This window comes from Artemia sp. Qi Xiang Cuo, chromosome 16 (genome assembly GCF_049724085.1).
Source record: "Artemia sp. Qi Xiang Cuo chromosome 16, ASM4972408v1, whole genome shotgun sequence".
Lineage (NCBI taxonomy): Eukaryota > Metazoa > Arthropoda > Branchiopoda > Anostraca > Artemiidae > Artemia > Artemia sp. Qi Xiang Cuo.
The window spans coordinates 47,665,209-47,678,742 of NC_142809.1; the positions used below are offsets into that span (position 1 = coordinate 47,665,209).

At 37.1% G+C, this 13,534-nt stretch overlaps 1 long non-coding RNA gene across 2 annotated transcripts in view; it reads left to right on the plus strand.

Moving 5' to 3' along the window:
* Positions 1–13,534, plus strand: part of LOC148942994 (uncharacterized) — a 151,252-nt gene that overhangs the window by 98,984 nt on the left and 38,734 nt on the right. The gene's annotated exons all lie outside the window — the stretch shown is intronic.

Consider the following 13,534-nt stretch of genomic DNA (forward strand, 5'->3'; position numbering starts at 1 on the left):
TTGGTTTGGACAAATTTGAAAAATCTACTAACAATTGCAGGAGTTAAGCGTTCAAGACAAAGATATATCCCTAGAATTTGGGAAGCAATAAGACAATGCCGTTCAACTCTAGAAAAATTGAAAGCAAACCAAAGCAGCTATTGTAAGAGAAACAGAAATGGAGTCGTATCAAGACTAAACTAGCAAGTAGATCGGACAAATCACCTGTGCGCATTTCGGACCGCTATTTAAACCTTATTAGTTCAGGAATTCAATCCAAGCGAGTAAAAATTGGTATCCTACCACTCATGTTATGTTTGATATATTTTGTTTACTAGAAATTAAGTTATATACTAAATAAAATTTATCTGTTTTTATTAATATTAGACATACCTCTTTTATCTAATGTAGATTACGCAAATTCAGGGCCATGGTTTTGTTAAGATTATCAAATTTTACACAAAAACAAAATTGGGATATTTTTTCAAAAATACGAGATTATTTCGAAAAATAAATGTTATTGTTTTTGCATTAAAGTACTGTATCTTTTATATCTGCCGTCTTATAGTACGTTGCTTCTAGTACCGTCTGAGCTTCCACTTTTAGGGATTTCTCCCTATTTTAGGGGAAAATCAACTCTTTTAAAGACACTCATTTTGTATCTAAGGATTCATGGGAATCTGGGGCAAATTTATGGTTTTTATGTATATTTTGGGAAAAAGAACAACAGAGAGAGAAAACAAAAAACTAAACTACGGCCAGTAGAGGGAAAAGTTAACAAACTAAAACGACGCAGTTATTTCACCTGTATTAAAACGAGGCGTTTTCAGCACAGAAGAATAAAGATAAAAACAGAAATCAACTAAAATCAAATATAGCCACCAAGGATATTAATAAAATATAATTGTCGCAACTGACCTTATTAGGTCACAGAAGCGATTAGAGTTGATTCTCATCGAAGCAACTGATTCTATACTAATTGTGATGCAGCACTGAAATCACAATTAGCAATAAAAGAAAAACAATAATTTAAAATTATTTTCTACTGCGTTCAATATAATGTCAACCGGAAGTAGAAGGTTTGCTGGTGGCTGTCACGAGTCAGTTGTGCCGTGTAAGATCATTCAAATAGGACGAGTTACCTTAAGCCTAAACCCACAGTTCATTCTGGGATGAGGTTCTGAATGAACCCTTGTTTACAAAGGGGTTTTTAATTAAAAAAAAAATGGTGGCTATAAAGAAAATTCTTAGAGAAAGTTTCAGTCTTGCTTAAAGCAAGGTGGACTCTCCAAGACGAGCTGATGACCACCCAAACGTTGCTAGGTATTTGTCTTGACTTATTGTGCGTAGTAAACTATTTCCTTTTAAAATTACTTTCAAGTGCGTTCAATATAATGTCAAAGGGAAGTAGGAAAAGGTTTCCTGGTGGCTGTCATGAGTCAGTTGTGCCTTATAAGAGAGTTCAAATAGGAAGAATTACTTTTAGCCTAAACCCATAGCTCGTTCCTGGACGAGGTTCTGAAGGAGCCCTTGTTTACAAAGAGGTTTTTGATAAAAGAAAGGTGACTATAAAAAGAATTCTTGTAGAAAGTTTCAGTCTTGCTTATAGCAAAATGGACTCTCCAAGACGAGCCGATGACCACCCAAACGTTGCTAGGTATTTGTCTTGACTTATTGTGTGTAGCAAAATATTTCCTTTTAAAATTACTTTCAAGTGCGTTCAATATTATGTCAAAGGGAAGTAGGAAAAGGTTTCCTGGTGACTGTCATGAGTCAGTTGTGCCATATAAGAGAGTTCAAATAGGAAGAATTACTTTTAGCCTAAACCCAGAGCTCGTTCCTGGACGAGGTTCTGAAGGAGCCCTTGTTTACAAAGAGGTTTATGATAAAAGAAAGGTGACTATAAAAATAATTCTTAGAGAAAGTTTCAGTCTCGCTTATAGCTAGGTGGACTCTCTTAGGCGAGATGATGACCACCCAAACGTTGTCAGGTATTTTTCTTGATTTATTGTGTGTAGTAAAATATTTCCTTTTAAAATTACTTTCAAGTGTGTTCAATATAACGTCAACAGGAAGTAGGAAAAGGTTTGCTGGTGGTTGTCATCAGTCAGTTGTGCCATATAAGACAATTCAAATAGGAAGAATTAACTTTAGCCTAAGCCCATAGCTCGTTCCGGGACGAAGTTCTGAAGGAAGCCTTGTTAACAAAGGGGTTTTTGATAGAAGAACGGTGGCTATAAAAGAATTCTTAGAGAAAGTTTCAGTCTTGCTTATAGCGAGGTGGAATCTCTAATGCAAGCTGATGACCACCCAAACGTTGGGTAAAATATTTAATTTTAAAATTGCTTTCTATGGTGTTCCATATAATGTCAACAGGAAGTAGGAGAATGTTTGCTGGTGTCTGTCACGAGTCAGTTGTGCCATAGAAGACAATTCGAATAGGAAGATTTAGCTTTAGCCAAAACTCACAGTTTGTTCTGGGAAGAGGTTCTGAAGGAACCCTTGTTTATAAAGGGGTTTTCGATAAAACAACAGTGGCTATAAAGATAATTCTTAGAGAAAGTTTCTGTCTTGCATATAGCGAGGTGGAGGCCGCTGTTTTGACTATAATTGACTATAATTACATTGACTATAATTATTGCTTATAGTTACTCTAAGAAGTCTTAGAGAAAGTTAACGTCTTGCTTATAGTGATGTGGACTCTCTAAAACGAGCTGATGACCACCCAAACATTGTCAGGTATTTTTCTTGATTTATTGTGTGTAGCAAAATGTTTCATTATAAATTACCTTTTACTGCGTTCAATATGATGTCAACAGGAAATAGGAGGAGAATTGCTGGTGGCTGTCATGAGTCAGTTGTGCTATATAAAACAATTAAAATAGGACGAGTTACCTTTAGCCTAAACCCCCAGCTCGTTCTGGGAAGAGGTTCAGAAGGAACCCTTGTTTACAAAGGGGTTTTCGAGAAAAGAACGCTGGCTATAAAAAGAATGCTTAGAGAAAGATTATGAATTGCTTATAGCGAACTGGACTCTTGATGAAGAGAAGGATGACTCTTGATTGGAGAGAAGATGACCACCCAAACGTTATGTGTTATTTTTCTTAATTTATTTTGTGTAGCAACTATTTCTTTTTAAAATTACTTTCTGTTGTGTTCAATATAAAATCAACAGGAAGTAGGAAAAGATTGCTGGTGGCTGTCATGAGTCAGTTGTGCCACATAAGACGATTATTATGGGAAAAATCTTTTTTTTAAAGTTTTATCTTTTTTAACTATCTTTTTTAAAAGTTTTTCTAAGTATATTTTTGATTTATTTTAGTTTTTTTAATTGAGCTCTGACAGAATGTGGAGAAATATTTCTCCACAGTCCGTCAGATGGTGTGCCTTCGATTGTGTACAATTAAAACCTTCCGTGGATGGTTTCGGGAAAACAAAGGTTAAAATAATAGAGAAAACATAAATCTCCATTCTGAAAAGGGTATTCTGAGATTGTATGTTCATCTAGAACCAGATGAGGGAAGCCTTCCGTGGATGGTAAAGATCAACATATATAATCCTGGAGATAAAAAATGAAAAATGTTTAGTTGTTCATTGATAACAAACAGTCATGTTCTGACTGCGCCCCAGTCCATCCCGTATGAGCCACGGATCTATAATCAGGGCTTCCACTTCTAGGGAGATTACCCTATTTTAGGGGAAAATCACTTCTTTTAGGGACACTTATTTTGAATCTAGGGATTCAGGGGAATCTGGGGTAAATTAAGGGTTCTTAGTGATATTCAGGGAAAGTTAGATTTTTTCAAGTGAAGGCTGAAATATTCTCATAGATTGCATATGCTCAGTCTTCTTGAGAATTCTTATGTTGCAACACTGGCTTATGTTGCGAAGATCAGCGCAAAATTTCAAACAAAGCTAAAAGCGTGGAATGACATTCATTACTCATTAGGTATTTAGTAGTTTAGGTAGCCTAGCATTTAGATTATTTTTAAGCACTGTCTTTGATTGGTGTAAACTACCGACATAAGGGAGTATTGGTTAGGCTATGCAGCAATTGTAGAATAGGAGTATGCAACCTATGCACTTACCATTAGGGATTCTTTCAATCTGCTGGTGATCTCTTTCTCCTGTGTTCATCTGCAAATCCGCAGGGGACTATCCAAATAGAGCACCAGCTGCCATTGTAAAAAACAGCTCATGCAATTCATTCACTGGTGACCTGAGTGGGATATTGCATTGACCTGAGCTGGACCGGAGTGGGGTCACCAGTAAATGTGTTCCATGATGAGCTGTTTTTTTACAAAGGCAGCTGGTGTTCTATTTGGATGGTCCCCTGCGGATTTGCACATGACCATGGGAAAAAGAGGTCACCAGCAGATTGAAAGAATCCTGAGTGGCCTGAGTGGACCTATGCTATAATTGTGTTAAAACTGTGGAAATAAATCTGGTCCTTAATCTATAAAACAGTGGGGATCACAGAATTTTGTCTGCAAAAAGTCAGAGTTTACACCAACATCAGTATGTGTTACCTGTGATATCTGTCTCAAAGATTATAAATATTAGCACCAAAGTGGATGTTGATACAGGCAGGATACAGGGAGGTGACCTAGGTCGATGGGTAAAAGGGCAACAACTGTAATTTTTCAATGCTAAAATTTTCTTTCAGTGTTATAAATTCCCTTCTATGATTGTACACTCCAGTTAGAGCACATCTGACCTCTTTAGGAGTAAAAAAGAAAAAGTAATTTTGCTACAAAAAATGGATATTCTTATTGATTTTGTGACTGCAGCAATTTTAAAAAGGTCAGAAGGGCTTCAATTTAATTAGGAAATAAGAAAATATGATTTAAACCATGAAAATACAATTTTCAACTTGATAAATGGCAAGCAGTGATGTTTCGTCCTGACACAAAATGGAACTCTCTATTGCTTAGCTCAAAAACCAAGGCAGGAAATGACATACCAATAGATAGACCCGGACTCCAGCTATGTTCTGATCGCAGAAGCAAGTACACAAAACATTTACGGAAGTTGAAAGACTTGTTTCTAGCAAGTACGGTCCAGAACGACGCTAAACTAAGGTCACCCTCCTGTACAGCATCTGGCTTCTGTGCCAAAAGTAAGGGACAGATGCTGGTGCTGGTGCAAACTGTGGCTTTTTTGTAGACAAAATTTGCAGTCCATACTGTCTATAAAGGACCCTGCATTCTGTTCAAACTAGCTCTGAATACCCTTATTTTTAATCTGATAAAAATAAAACAATAATATTTAGTCTAGTCTTTTGTTTATGTCCACTGCCTGCCACTTGCCATCTGGAATCATGTAAAATCTACTGTTTTGCCTCGGACTGCAGCAATGTGAAAGTACAAAATTAAAGTATTTTGTTAAGCTAGGTTTAGAGAAAAACTTCTTTTGTGTTGTTTTTACTTGGGTTGGTCCCTCAACCCAAGTAAAACCCAGTCTTCTAACTGTAGGCAGTTATTCCAAATAAATTGAACAGCGAATCTGCATATTTTTGGCGGAACATAATCTGCCGTTACGTCTTGCAGACAGCTTGATCCTTCTCCTGAGAAAATTATTTCCCAAAGACCAGGCTCTGGCAGGGTTCACTTTGGGTAAACAGAAAGCTACAAATATTTTGCGACAGAATTTTTTGTTGGTGCTGCAGCACCAGTTATTTGAGTTGCTCAAAACCACTGTTTTCTGTGTGATAATTGACGAAACCACTGATTGTACTGTTGATAAGCAGCTAGCTATCATTGTAGTATTTTTTAGCGAGAAAGATCTAAGACTTCATGTTGAAGTATTGGACAGGGTTAAGTGTAGTGATGGATCGGCTGAGGGTCTGACTAACCGCATCCAACAAGTCATTGAAAAATACTCGATTCCCTGGCAAAATATTGTTGGATTTTGTGCAGATACAACTAATGTCATGTTTGGAGCCAACAGATCAGCTTCAACACTAATAAAAGCCATTGTGCCCCACATCCTGAACGTTAAATGCTCATGCCATCTTATTATGTTCATCCTATGCATGCTTGTCATTTCCCAAGACACTAGAAGACTTGGCACAAAATATCAATGCCCACTTTTCCAGAAGCGCTTCCAGGCGAGATAAGTATGCCGAATTTCAGGAATTATTTCGGTGCGAAGCACACCGAATTCTTGCTCCGGGACAGACCCGTTGGTTATCCCTTCAGGCCTGCGTAAAGAGGCTTATTGAGCAACGGGTTGCTCTTATTCAGTATTTCGTGGAAACCACGTTTGACGACCCAACTGCAACAAATGACCTTATCTTGTCGACATTACAAAGCAAGTTGACAATGCCATACCTTGAATTCATGGACTACTCTCTTGGCCTCTCCAACGAATTCAATACAGTTTTTCAATCCGAGCTCCGACTTCTTCACTCCCTAAAGGCAACCGTCAGCAAACTTGTGAATGATGTTGCGTCTAACTTCATGAAACTGGACTATATTCGCAGTGTTGATTCGTTTACCGAACTGAATCCTTACCTTTAAAGTGAGTACCTGCCTTTAAACCAGACACATGTGAGAATAGCTGCAACCGACTCCATGCAAGAACTCGAAGATGCTCCAGAGCCAAGTGATAACATTGATCTCTTTTACCAGTCGTGTCGAAATTACTATTTTGTCCTAATCAAGCAGATCAAAGACCGGTTCAAGTTTGAAGACGAAATTTATGACATTTTGGCTTTAGTTGAGCCAAAGAATGCAAGAAATTTGAAGCCAAAATCTCTAAAGCCACTATTTGTGAGATTTCCTATTCTAACAGAAAATTGTTCGCTCCAGAAAACGGACGTAGAATGGAGGTCACAAGCAACAAATGATGTCACTGAACTTCATTTGGGAGATGCCCAAGTTGAAGACCTGTCAGTTGAGCAGTACTGGAAGAAGATTCTTGGTCTGAAGACTCGTAGTGGCGAAATCAGGTACCCGGAACTGCGGAAGTGCATATCGCTGATCTTCTTGTTACCTTTTAGCAACGTTCCAGCTGAACGTTTGTTCAGCCTCCTGAAATTGATCAAAACAAACATCCGAAATAGTCTTGATAATGTCACCCTAGTCTGACTTTTTCGAGTCAATTAGTGGTTGAAAAACGAAGATAAAACTTCATCAAATGTCAGCACACCGAAAGCTGTCGCTGGCTTCAAGACCAAGGCAAACGGTACGTGCGATGAAGTGCTGGAGATGACACTTACTTGAAGCGTAAAAGATGTTATATGTTATCATTATCTGAATTAAAAAATAACAATTTGATGCTGCGCTGTTTGTTTCGTGTAAATTCGTTGGAAATCTAGGGCAAAATATCCTTTTTTCTAGGGAGAAAAATAGGGAGACATTAGACCTAATCACGAGGGATTTTAGGGAAAATTGGTATGAAAATAGGGAAAATTGAAATCGAAAATTGGAAGCACTGTCTATAATCTACATAAATGAAGAAAAATTCGACAGTAAGCAAGTACTCATACATCCAAACTAGGCCGTAGATTCATCGATTCTATGATGTAGCAATTTTTTCATTAGACAGGGAAACAACGGTCAATCCGATATATCTTCCTTTATACTCTTAAAATTTCGAGAAGGACGTTGGTATAATTAGTGGTTTGGGAAAGATTGGAATTTCAGAAGAAGATAAGCCAATAGTATTAGCCAATCATCGTACAGCACTCGTGCCAATTTTATCTCAAGATTTTTTACAGCATTGGTACCCCCCACAAGATCAAATTGATTTTAGTAAACTAAATTTTGAGACGCAAAACACAAAATGCGAAGTTTTAAATACCACTTTTTTACTAAGACAAAACTTCGGAAATATACTATAAAACAACCACAAATCATGGTATGTGTACGCTTTGAAAGGAAATTGAGAAATAACCATTTCCTTGATTATGTACGTCTGTGACCCCGAGAGACACGATTGACTTAAGGTATAAAAGATAAATTTTTATGGATACATTAGATGTTTTATTATTTTTAATCACGTCTTGGGACTCTGTTCATTTTGTGGGGCAATTAGTCCCAGTAGCGTATATATAGCACGACCTTTTACGTACCGACTTTGCGTTGATAATTTCTTAAACCACATTGGCCTGAATATATTCCTGCCTTCTTCCTCTGTAATTAAGGACATGGTAAAGCTTGAAAACACTCGTTTTTAAAACAACGCAAAGTCACATAAAGAAAGAAAAACGAGCAAAAATGGGGTTTTTATAGGCCAAATGAAAATACTGAAAAAACAAAGTGAATATTTCGAGAGGACAAACGCCTCTCTTTTTCAGCGCGAAACGAAATAATGTATCCAAGGAAAGTGCCGAAGAAAAAAAAAAACCCGGAAAGTCAATGTTAAAACAACCAAAAAACCAAACAAAAAACCAAAAACTTAAAAGTATTTGAAAATACTTTATTTGGATACATTATTTCGTTTCGCGCTGAAGAAGAGAGGCGTTTGTCCTCTCGAAATATTCGCTTTGTTTTTTCAGTATTTTAGTTTGGCCTATAAAAACCCCCTTTTTTCTCGTTTTTCTTTCTTTATGTGACTTTGCGTTGTTTTAAAAACGAGTGTTTTCAAACTTTACCATGTCCTTAATTACAGAGGAAGAAGGCAGGAATCCAAAAAGAAAAGGAGCCAATAATACTTCCATTAACTAATATTCCTGAATTTATACCTATAAATCAGACAGTGAACAACAGCCTAGGTCAAAATAGTAACGTTCAAGAAAACTGGGTAAAATCTCCAAAACTTTTGGACAAACAACAGTGGGCATTAAAACCGAAAAACTAGCCTCTAAGGGTCACCAGAGCTGTACCTTTTCTAAAACCACTCCATAGTTTAGAATGTTGTGATACGGAGACAGATGACAATTTACCGATTTTGCGTTGTTTTAAAATTGAGTGTTCTCAAAATTTACCGTGTCTACTTGATTAATTAAAAAGATTTTCCACAAATAAGTTTTTCAAAGAAAAGTAAAGAACTCCATTGAACAAAAAATGAGCAAAAATAAAATCAAATAATCTACCAAGCGTGAAACTACCACAAATCAGCATCGATAAATAAATGAAACCCAAAACGAACAGAAATTACAATAAACAACGGAGTCAAATTCAAAAGGAGCAGAAATGAACATAAATTGGGCTCAAAACCCCTATGCCTTCCCAAGGTCAGAACATAATTTGCACTTTACTAAAAATCATTTAAATGTTTTACTTTTATAACTTTAATAAATCAATATTAACATTTTGATTACAAAATATCAGTATATGTATATCAAACTGATAATGCATATTCATTTGAAAAAAAATTTAAAGGGCAATTTCAATTTTCAATCAAATAAGCCCTTTTTGAAATTTCTGCAACAACTCTCTATATAAACCTTATATGCCCGCAGGGCATAACTTACAACCCTTGCACTAAGGGCTCTGAGGGGGTTATCACCCTAAAAGACCTAATTTCCAGAAATTTCAACACCGTTGAACAAAATAAATATCTCAAAATTTTGAGTGGATGTGTGGGGGGAAACGGTGGGCGTGAGAGGGGGGTTAGTTACCCTCAAATCTCTTCTGAATATTAAAAGGGAAATAGCCCTTTAAATTTCCAATTGAATGAGCTATGTTTTAATTTTTTCCATCATAGCTGTCTATAAAACTGTACCTGCCCCCAGGGCACAACTACCCCCCCGTTCTCTGAGGACTGAGGGGGGGTATCATCCATACAGACCTCAGTTCCAAAACTTTCACCGACCTTGAATACACGGGCAATCTAACAAGTGTGAATGGATGTGGGAGGGGAAAAGGTGGACGTGAAAGGGGGGTTATTTGCCCTTAAATCACTTTCGACTATTAAAAAGGGCACTAGCCCTTTGAATTACCAATCGAAACAGTTCTTTTCAAGTGCCAACGATAAAGATTTTAATAAAAGCTTATTTGCCACCAGGGCATAACTTATAACCCCTGTCCTGAAGACCGTGGGGGGGGGAGTGTCTGTCTCAAAGGTATAATGTCCTGAACTTTAAACTGCGTGAAACAAAACGGCTATCTCAAAATTTTAATATTGTGTTTGGGGAAATGGTGGGCGTGCAAGGGGTGTTAGTTGCCTTCAGTTTTGACTATTAAAAAGAGCACTAGCCATTTCAATTTCCAATCGAATGAGCCATTTTTGAAGTTTCTACAACAAAGTGTTCTATAAAAACCTTATATGCCCCCAGGGCATAACTTACAACCCTTGCCCTGATGGCTGTGGGGGCGTTGTCATCCTTGAAATTTTGATTGGATGTGTTTGGTGAAAAGGTGGGCCTGAGAGGGGGGTTAGTTGCCCTCCAATCGCTTTCGACTGTTAAAAAGGGCACTAGCTCTGTGAATTTCCAATCGAAACAGCTCTTTTTCAAGTTACAACGACAAAGATTTCAATAAAAACTTATATGCCCCCAGGGCATAATTTATAACCCTTGCCCTGAAGACTGTGGGGGAGGGTGTCCTGCTCAAAGGTAAAATTTCCTGAACTTTAAACTGCGTGAAACAAATTGGCTATCTCAAAATTTTGATTAAATATATTTGGGGAAATGGTGGGCGTGCAAGGGGTGTTAGTTGCCTTCAGTTTTGACTATTAAAAAGGGCACTAGCCATTTCAATTTCCAATCGAATGAGCCATGTTTGAAGTTTCTACGACAACGTGTTCTGTAAAAACCTTATATGCCCCGAGGGCATAACTTACAACCCTTTCCCTGAGGGCTGTGGGGCGTTGTCATCCTCAAAGACCTAATTTCCAGGACTTTCAACTACGTTGAACAAAATCGCTATCTCAAATTTTGTATTGGATATGGTTTGGGACAAGGTGGGCATGAGAGGAGGGTTAGTTGCCCTCCAATCACTTTCGACTATCAAAAAGGGCACTAGCTCTTTGAATTTCCAATCGAATGAACCTTTTTTGAAGTTTCTACAACAACACTTTCTAAAAAACCTTATATGCTCCCAGGGCATAACTTACAACCCTTTTCCTGAGGGTTGTGGGGGAGTGTCCTCTTCAAAAACATAATTTCTCACTGGAAATAAACTATGCTGAACAAAATGGCTATCTAAAAATTTTGATTGGATGTGTTTGGGGAAAAGGTGGGCCTTTGAGAGGTGTTAGTTGCCCTCAAATCACTTTCGACTATTAAAAAAGGCATTAGCCCTTTTAATTTCCAATCAAATGAGCCTTTTCGAAATTTCTACAACAACTCCTTCAAACGAAGAGCCCTGGAATGCCCAGGAAAAAAAATTGTGCCAACATCATTCTTTACTTAGGCAGCGCAATTGCATTTCCTATGTCACAGGTGCTTCATAATCCTTATTTAGAGAGGTTTTTAGGATGTTTCTTCGTAGAGTATAAAATCGTGATAGCAGAGTAGTACCTTGCAGATTACTAGCAGAGAGCAGGTATTACCTTGGTAGAAACGGAGGTAAAAATTGATGAGGCTAAGAAAAAGTTTGATAAAATGTTAAAAATAGTAGAAAAAAGAGAGAAAAATGTAAACTATCTAAGGGAGGTAAAGCAAGTGAGACTTGGGGAAACAGACCGTGAACCGAAAAGGCGCGAAGAAAACCAAAGACCATTTTCTACTGAATTAATCAACCGTTTTCACAATCTTAGATTCCAAAAGGGTGGAAAACTAGACAAATTTTCCAAGCACCACCCCCTTATACATACAGATAGTTGTAGAATCAACAACGATAAGTCAAATATATATAGAAGTAATTATAGACCCCGTGGAGGCCAAAAAACTACCAGGCAATATAGAGGGATTCCGCTGTAATTACTGTGACAAACCAAATCACTGCAAAAGATAGATGGCAAAGAATACAATAGTGAGGGCCTACATACAATACAAAACACCAGTTCCGACCATAAGGAGGCAGGAATTCATAAAGGCAGGGAATATATAATACTTGGCAAGCATCAATTCATATTCCTGAATTTATACCTAGAAGTTTGACGGTGAACAACAGTCTATGTCAAAATAGTAATACTGAAGAAAACTGGAAAAATACCCAAAGCTTTTGGACAAATAACAGTGGGTATTAAAACGAAAAAAACAGCCTGGAAGAGTCGCCAAAGCTGTACCTTTTCTAAGATTCCTTTATAGTTTGGAATGTTGTGATACGGAGACGGATAACAATTTACTGATTTTACGCTATTTTAAAATTGAGTGTTTTCAAAATTTAACGTGTTTACTTGATACAGGTGCTACAAAATCCTTAATTAGAGAAGAAAATTATAGGTTTCCGCATAGTGTACAATTATATTAGCGGATGTCAAAATACCCTGACCTCTGTAGCAGATCAAAAACTGACAATTTTGTTAGAATATCCCTTAAAATTCAGCACAGGGAATAAAGAAATAACGGTAACAGCAATAATATATAAACAGCTTCCATTCCCTTGTATTCTAGGAGTGGCTGCTATAAGAAAATATGGAATCGTGCGGGACCCACTTACCCATAATATTACCATCACAAAACCAAACGATACTGATGGACAGGTTTGCGTAACATCAGATAATGATATTGAGAACCCAGAATATATTTTGAAATTAAACGGGAAAATAAAAATCAAAGGAGGAATGATGTCTGAAATCTAAGCGACGTAGGATACAAAGAAGGGTAATAAAAAACAATCGACGCCGTAATGGGGTAAACACTTGAATGTAAGTCTTAGAGCGGGAAACATGCCAAATAATTTTGATGCAATGTGGGTCAGCTTTATCTTGTAATCTATAAGGGATTCTAGAAGTCTAAGTTGGACACGGGTTGGTGGAAATTATGATGTCTTGTCTTGTGTAAATGTGAATCAGAAAAACTAGGTTTATAATACCAGAAAGTAGAATGTGTTTCTAAGAACCTTGGAAACCATAGTGGAGCTAAGACAATTTTGAATAGTGGATCGGGTTTCTAAGAACCTTGGAGATCATATTATATTTGGATTTTATTATATAGGGATAGGTTTTATATCCATATTAATTGCTTCCCTCCACCCAATTAATTCTACGTTCCTCCTTCTATGGCTGACCGTGCCAAAACAGCCAACATACTTAGTGTTAGTATAGCAACATTAAAGAATGGAAATTGAGAATGCACTAGACCGAATCCTTGTAGCTGTGGGTCAACGCGGGCATTGCCCCTCAATTTCAGACACATCAACATTATCAGTTTGAAAATTTTTATCACAGGGAAGATACTGAGAGAAATATAAGTTTCACGAATGGTCAAAACCGAAAAAAAGTTTTTATGCCTATAAGGCCTAATGTGTTGCATCAAGGCATTGCCAGTGAAGACAAAAATGTCAAACTTGCTGCTTATGGTGAAAAATCTATAATTTCTAGAAATTTCAAACTGACAAAATTTATGGAAGAAAATCGGAAATCCAAATTGATATTACCAGTTGAAAAAAGATGTGAAAACCTTCTTCGTCTTTCATCCAAAGCAAGTGTTTAACCCAAATAAGAATAAAGTTGTATTTATAATCACTATCTTTTTTAAAAGTTTTTCTTAGTATATTTT